We start from the raw sequence: 6,440 nt of genomic DNA, 5'->3' as shown, positions 1-6,440 counted from the left end.
CTTCCCCACACTTATGCGTTTTTATTGGTCTAACAGTTTTGGTTTGTGGAGATCTAAACTTTCGGTTCACAAAGGTGATCGATGTATCACCATCCCTAAGTGTCATTCTACCTTCTCTTACATCAATGAATGCCTCGGTAGTTGCTAAAAATGGACGACCTAGAATTAGAGGAATATCAAGGTTTTCCTCCATATTAATCACTATGAAGTTTGCAACAAAGGTCAAACTTCCCACGTTAACAAGTAAATTATTTGCTATTCCAACCGGGTGTTTAATGGTTTGGTCAAATGATTGAACACCTATTTTGGTTGGTTTTAATTTACCCATGCCTAATCTTTTGTATAAGAAAAGAGGCATAATATTTGCACTTGCTCCTAAATCTGCGAGTCCATTATATACAGTACCATCATTAAGTAAGCAAGAAATGATAAATTCACCCGGGTCTCCTGCTTTAGTAAGTCGAGTTGGTTTGTAAACCTTTTTCGGGTGTTCTTTCCTTGGTTCTTTCACTTCTATTTGAATTTCTTGTTCACATTTTTCTTCGTTTCTTGGAATGGGAGGTTTGTATAAGAATTCTTCTTCATCACTCAAATTTGAATCCTCCTTATATTCTAATTTTGATTTTTCATATGTTGTTGATAACATATTTATGTTTTCATTTTGAAGGTATTCTTGGGTGGTGAAATTATGATTAACTTCATTGTCAACTTCCATCGGACCATGTATGTAATGTTTAACTCTGTGACCATTAACTTTAAATTCAATCCCATTTGAATTTATTAATTCTATCGTTCCGTATGGGAAAACTCTTTTGACTATGAATGGTCCAGACCATCTTGATTTCAATTTTCCAGGAAATAGCTTGAATCGTGAATTGAAAAGAAGAACTCTGTCTCCTTCTTTAAATTCTTTTGAACTTCTAATTCTTTTATCATGCCATTTCTTCATTCTTTCTTTATAGATTAACGAATTTTCGTATGCTTCATGTCTTAATTCTTCTAATTCGTTTAGTTGACTTAATCGTAGACGTCCAGCTTCATGTATATCAAGATTACATGTCTTCAAAGCCCAAAATGCTTTGTATTTAATTTCTACTAGAAGATGACATGCTTTTCCATAAACAAGTCTAAAAGGTGTGGTTTCAATTGGAGTTTTGTAGGCTGTTCTAAAAGTCCAGAGTGCATCCTCCAATTTAATGGACCATTCCTTCGGATTTGATCCTACGGTTTTCTCTAGAATACGTTTTAAAGCTCGGTTGGTATTTTCAACTTGTCCACTTGTTTGTGGATGATATGCAGTGGAGATTTTATGAGTTACTCCATATCTTTTAAGAACTTTCTCAAGTTGATTATTACAGAAATGAGTACCCCGATCACTTATTAAAGCTTTCGGTGTTCCAAACCTTGCAAAAAGACGTTTTAAAAAGTTGACTACAACTCGTGCATCGTTAGTTGGGAGAGCTTGTGCTTCTGCCCATTTAGATACATAATCAATGGCTACGAGAATATATAGATTATTATGAGATTTTGGAAATGGACCCATAAATTCAATACCCTAAATGTCAAATACTTCACATACTTGAATGACATTTTGTGGCATTTCATCACGTTGACTTATTTTTCCAGCCCTTTGACAAGCATCACAGGATTTGCAAAGAAGGTGTGCGTCTTTGTAAATTGTAGGCCAATAGAAGCCAGCATCGTAAACTTTTCTTGCTGTTAGTTGAGGCCCATAATGCCCTCCTGTTGGTCCTGTGTGACAATGGTTTAAAATTTTACTAGCTTCATCTCCGAATACACATCGGCGTATTATTCCATCTGGACAACTTTTAAACAGATGTGGATCCTCCCAGAAATAGTGTTTTATATCACTGAAGAATTTCTTTCGTTTTTGGTATGATAATCCTTTTTCAAGGAATCCACATACTAAGTAGTTTGCATAGTCTGCAAACCATGGTATTTCATTATAATCTATCTTCAATAGATATTCATCAGGAAAGTTGTCTTGTATGGCCGATTCATTTAGAACTTCTAATTCAGGATTTTCAAGACGAGAAAGATGATCAGCGGCGAGATTTTCTGCTCCTCTTTTATCTCGGATTTCAATATCGAACTCTTGTAAGAGTAAGATCCAACAGATTAATCTTGGTTTGGCATCTTGTTTTAAAAATAGGTATCTAAGAGCAGAATGGTCGGTATAGACCACCGTTTAAGCTAGAACGAGATATGATCGAAATTTGTCAAAAGCAAAGACAATAGCAAGGAGTTCTTTTTCAGTAGTTGTGCAATTTTTTTGTGCTCCTTGTAACGTCTTACTAGCATAATATATAGGTTGAAATCGTTTTTTAATCCTTTGTCCTAAAACGGCTCCCATTGCAAAATCACTTGCATCGCACATTAATTCAAACGGTAGATTCCAATTTGGTGTTATCATGATCGGCGCATTAGTAAGTTTCTCTTTAAGAATATTAAAAGATTTGATACATTCATCTGAAAAGATGAATGGAGCATCCTTTTCTAGGAGTTTATTCATAGGAGTGGCAATTTTAGAAAAATCTTTTATGAAACGTTGGTAAAAACCGGCATGCCCTAGAAAACTCCTAACTCCTCTAACATTGGTAGGATGTGGAAGTTTAGCTTTTACATCTACTTTAGCTCTATCCACTTCAATTCCTTCCTTCAAAATTTTATGACCAAGAACGATGCCTTCTTTAACCATGAAATGGCATTTCTCCCAATTAAGTACTAGATTTGATTGTTCGCATCTAATAAGCATTCGTTCCAGATTAACTAGACATGATTCAAATGTATCACCGAAGACTGAAAAGTCATCCATGAAAACTTCCATGCATTCTTCTATCATGTCGTGAAAAATCGCCATCATGCACCTTTGAAAGGTTGCAGGGGCGTTGCAAAGTCCAAATGGCATGCGTTTGTAAGCAAAAGTACCATAAGGGCACGTGAATGTGGTTTTCTCTTGATCTTCGGGTGCTATTGGAATTTGAAAATATCCAGAAAATCCATCTAGAAAATAATAGTAACTATTTCCGGCTAATCTTTCCAACATTTGATCAATGAAAGGTAAGGGAAAGTGATCTTTTCTTGTGGCGTCATTTAATTTTCTATAATCAATACATACACGCCATCCTGTTACAGTCCTAGTAGGAATAAGCTCATTTTTTTCATTTGTAATGACAGCCATGCCACCCTTCTTAGGTACGCATTAAACTGGGCTTACCCATGGACTATCAGAGATTGGATAAATTAAACCTGCATCTAGCAGTTTAATAATCTCTTTCTTAACTACATCTTGCATATTAGGATTTAGTCTTCGTTGGCGTTGCACATACGTTTTATGACCTTCTTCCATAAGGATTTTATGTGTGCAATACGAAGGACTTATTCCTTTAATATCATGAATCTTCCATGCAATGGCTGGTTTATGAGCTTTCAACACATAAATGAGTTGTGATTTCTCATTTTCAGTAAGAGAAGACGATATTATTACAGGTAATTCAGATTCACCATGTAAATAAGCGTATTCCAAATGGTTTGGAAGTGGCTTTAGCTCTAATTTCGGAGGTTCTTCTATCGATAATTTATATCGATATCTGTCTTCTTCTTTTAGCATTTGAATTTCTTCTGTTGTTGGTTCATATCCATTAGCTATAAGTGTAGCTAACATTTCAACTTCATCAATTGGTTCAGTTCCTTCTCCTAAAGAACATTCTTCTGTTCCTTGTAATTCTGGAAATTCTTCTAATAATTCTGCATGTGAATCTATAGTTTGAATATAATAACATGTATCATCTGCAGATTGTGGTTGTTGCATTGCTCTATCAACTGAAAAGGTAACACTCTCGTCCTCTATACTTAGGGTCAATTTCTTACCGAACACGTCTATCATTGCTTTAGCCGTGTTTAAGAATGGTCTTCCTAATATGAGAGGAACTTGAGAATCTTCTTCCATGTCCAGAACAACAAAATCTACTGGAAATACTAAAGTACCAACTTTAACTAGCATGTTCTCCATTATCCCTCTAGGATATTTTATTGATCGATCGGCTAGTTGTATACTTATTCTGGTTGGTTTCAATTCTCCAAGGTCTAGTTTAGCGTATAGTGAATACGGCATTAAATTTATACTAGCACCTAAGTCTGCTAATGCTTCTATTGAACTAAGACTACCCAGAAAACATGGAATTGTGAAACTTCCTGGATCAGATAATTTTTCTGGTATCTTATTCAACAGCACTGCTGAACAATTAGCGTTCATGGTAACAGCCGAGAGTTCTTCCATTTTCTTTCTATTCGTGATCAGATCTTTCAAGAATTTAGCATATCTAGGCATTCCTGAAATCACATCAATGAAAGGAAGATTTACATTTATTTGTTTAAACATATCCAAGAATTTGGATTGCTCGGCTTCAAGTTTCTCTTTCTTCATTTTACTCGGGTAAGGAAGTGGTGGTTGGTATGGTTTAACATAAGGTTTATCCTTAACTGTGTTATCTTCATTAACCTTTTCAACAACCGGTTCTTTTTCCTTATCTTGTTCAGGTTGTGGTTCTTGTGGAGTAGGAATAGCTTCATCAGAAGTTACAGGTATTTCAGGTGGTTTAAGTGTTGTACTACTTCTTGTGGTAATAGCTTTAGCTGTTTCATTCCGGGGGTTAGCATTTGTATCACTAGGTAAACTTCCCGATTTTTTTTCACCTATTAACCTTGCTAGGTTACTTACTTCTTGTTCCAGATTTTGAATAGAAGCTTGTTGATTTCTAAATGCTTGAGCATTTTGTTCATTAGTTTGTTTCTGAGATGTGAAAAACTGCGTTTGAGTTTCAACTAGCTTCGTCATCATATCTTCTAAATTCGGCTTTTTATCATCGGGTTGTGGTGGTTTGTTTTGAAAATTAGGTCTTTGCTGATTGTAAGTATTGTTGGATACTTGTTGATTGCTAGGACCTTGTTGGTTGTTGTATGGAATATTTCGGTTATAGTTCTGATTTTGATTGTAAATAGGTCTTGGCGGTTGATAATTATTCTGATAATTATTTCCAGGCCTTTGGTTTATGTATGAAATATTCTCTCTTTGTTCCATTGTTAATTCAATACTGAAACAATCTTTTGTCAAATGTGGTCCTCCACACTGCTCACAACTAATTCGTATTGAGTGAATATCCTTAGTCATCTTTTCCATTCGTCTCTCCACAGCATCTATCTTTGCGGAAATGGAATCTAAGTCATGGCTAGAATCAGCTCTAGCTGCTTTAGATGATCTAACGATATCTTTTTCTTGGTGCCACTCATGTGAGTGGGAAGCAGTGTTATCAATAATTTTGTAAGCATCAGTTTCTGTTTTCTTCATAATAGAACCACCAGCTGCTATATCGATGTCTTTCCTTGTAGTGATGTCGCATCCTTGGTAGAATATTTGTACTATTTGACAGGTATCTAAACCATGTTGCAGACATCCTCTTAATAACTTTTTAAATCTTGTCCACGCCTCATATAGAGTTTCATTTGATTTCTGTGTAAACGTAACAATTTCTCCTTGAAGTCTTACGGCTTTAGATGCAGGAAAGAATTGTTTAAGAAATTTTTCAACTAAAACGTCCCATGTATCAATCGCCCCTTCAGGTAACGATTCCAACCAATCTTTGGCTTCTCCCTTTAAAGTCCAGGGAAATAACATGAGATATATCTGTTCATCCTCCACTTCTCAGATTTTAAATAGAGTGCAGATCCTATTAAAGGTACGAAGATGTTCATTTGGATCTTCCTTCGGCGCACCACTAAATTGGCATTGATTAGTCACCATGTGTAGAATTTGTCCTTTGATTTCATAATCTGGCGCATTAATGTCAGGATGAGTAATTGCGTGACCTTGGCCAGTGCGTTTAGCTCTCATTCGGTCTTCCATACTTAAAGGTTCCAGATTCTCCATAATTGAATTTGTTGAATCGGAATCACTAGAGGATTCTGATTTAATGGTTCGTTCCTCAACAATCTCTGTTTGAATGATTGGTGGTTCCGGAGGAAAGTTTAGTGGTTCAGGATCTATGAATCGTCCCTGAATATTCTCCGGATTCTCAATTGTGAGGTCGGGTTCAAAAAATGGATTATCGGAAATTTGAACTGGAGTACTTGGTCGACTGGATGACGATTCTAAAGAAAAATCAACGGCGGTAATATTTGCTAAATGTCTTGATCTAGTTACAGGTGGTGAACGTACAAAAGGTGGTGAACGTCTTGCTCGGTGCATTCACTGAATATCCTATTAGTTTTTAAAAAGGAAAGAAAAATTATATAAGTTATCCAATTAATAGACTTTTCTGATTTTGCCCACGTTTCGAATAGCCAAAAGATGCAGCAGAGGGGGCAGGATTCGTTTGGTCTCAATATAATTGAGTACTGTTTGGCTCCAATAACCCGGTCCA

General features: G+C 35.9%; 1 non-coding gene across 1 annotated transcript; it reads left to right on the top strand.

Moving 5' to 3' along the window:
• Positions 1-5,456: 5,456 nt before the first annotated feature.
• Positions 5,457-5,563, top strand: LOC139895158 (small nucleolar RNA R71). The gene has a single exon (XR_011775623.1). It is a non-coding gene; the product is annotated as a small nucleolar RNA R71 (small nucleolar RNA).
• The last annotated feature ends 877 nt before the right edge of the window (positions 5,564-6,440 follow it).

The sequence above is a fragment of the Rutidosis leptorrhynchoides genome, chromosome 2, assembly GCF_046630445.1.
Source record: "Rutidosis leptorrhynchoides isolate AG116_Rl617_1_P2 chromosome 2, CSIRO_AGI_Rlap_v1, whole genome shotgun sequence".
Lineage (NCBI taxonomy): Eukaryota > Viridiplantae > Streptophyta > Magnoliopsida > Asterales > Asteraceae > Rutidosis > Rutidosis leptorrhynchoides.
This window is presented reverse-complemented; position numbering and strand designations above follow the sequence as displayed.